Below are 1,570 nucleotides of genomic sequence, written 5' to 3'. Positions count from 1 at the left end.
GCGTTTCAAACAGATTACATATTTATATCCACTTATATATTTCTTGATGATGAATGGGAGCAGGAGAGGCATGGAATCATATACATAAAGGAACGTGAAGAGAATAACAGCAAAGTGTTGGCTTTGTTCCGCTATTTAATTTAGCTACTTTTTTTCTCACCTGCAGAAAGTTTTCAGTTTCAACTTTTTTATTGGTTCTGTTATGTACGTGTGCTGTCTCCCACACAGGCAATAACGGTAAGAAAATTCAATTCAATTCAATTTTCAATTCAATTTTATTTATATAGCGCCAAATCACAACAAAAGTCGCCTCAAGGCGCTTCATAGATACAGAGAAAAGCCAAACAATCATATGAAAACTGTCCACTACACTGTTAAAAAATGATGATGAGTACATTGGTGATGAAATGGGCAATTTGTTGATTTATCTATGATCAGCCAAAGAAAATTTTTGATGTTTGGATTAAAGTCAACTGAAAAAGGTATTTTTTTAATGCCACCTAAACTAACTGTGATCTGGAAATATTTGGAAATATTCCCTGGGTACTCAGTTCTGCAGTTGTGAGATGCAGCAGGCCTGCCATTGCTGAGGACAGGCTGGTTCCCTCACCAGTGGCGATGTAGAACAAAAATTTCAGGTCATACACTGTGATTGTCAGCTGCTGCTGTTTTTATCCTGAATTCTCGGAACAAAACAATCCCCATTTTTCTTTTTCTCCTCTATGGCTTGGAGGAACTCACGGACTGCAGTTCTAACCTGTATAACCATGTGGGTGTTATTTTTCACTGGTTCATTGCCTCTCGTTACCTCTGTCCAGACTTATAACATTAGTGAGTTGAACATCACCACCTGCCATGATGTCCACGCCACAGAAAATATTATCTGACAAAATACCAACTTCATCACTCTCTGCTGCCTCCTCTTCTTCCTGCCTCTGCTCATCACAGTGGTATCTTACACCAAAGTAATCAGGTGATTGAGCAGAGACCAACATGATGTTCCAGAAACATCACATAGGAGAAGAAGAGCAGTGACAATGACTTTCACTGTGCTGGTGATATTTTTGCTGTGCTTTATGCCTACAAACGGTCTGCTGCTTGCACACTACCTGCAATTAAATGAAGGACCCAAGAAGAGCCAGGAGGCACCTGATGGCTCTTACGCACTCTATCTGGTGTTTCTGTGTTTGGGAAGTCTGAACTGCCTCCTGGATCCCCTGCTCTACTACTTCGGTTGTTCGCACTGATTATGGCTATTGCCCTGTTGTAAAAGCTGTGCTTAAGTCTGTTTGTCCCCAACATCAGTAGCTGAATCTCCTGCCAGACATCAGCAGCTTAAACCCCCGGTGTCCCAGGTGTGTCCAGTCCCGTAGGATGCTGCGTGTCCTCTTGAGACAGCGAGTGCTGTACAGGTCCTTCAGGGAGGGAAGAGGATGTCCAATGATTTTTTTGGGCCATATTGATGACTGAAGTTCCTTTTTGTGTGCCATGGTGCAGCTGGAGAACCATACACAGATGCAGTATGTCAGCACACTTTCAATGGAGGAGAAGACAATCAGCAGCTCCTTCT

General features: G+C 42.3%; 1 pseudogene; it reads left to right on the top strand.

Annotated features, from left to right (window-relative positions):
* The first annotated feature begins 713 nt into the window (after positions 1–713).
* LOC146571186 (proteinase-activated receptor 1 pseudogene) lies at positions 714–1,247 on the top strand (annotated as a pseudogene).
* Positions 1,248–1,570: the final 323 nt, after the last annotated feature.

The sequence above is a fragment of the Mchenga conophoros genome, linkage group LG7, assembly GCF_057382185.1.
Source record: "Mchenga conophoros isolate Kocher_MC1m ecotype Shallow Benthic linkage group LG7, M_conophoros_male_GT1.1, whole genome shotgun sequence".
In the NCBI taxonomy this organism is placed as follows: domain Eukaryota; kingdom Metazoa; phylum Chordata; class Actinopteri; order Cichliformes; family Cichlidae; genus Mchenga; species Mchenga conophoros.
The sequence above is the reverse complement of the archived record's forward strand: the minus strand, read 5'-3'. Positions and strand labels throughout refer to the sequence as shown.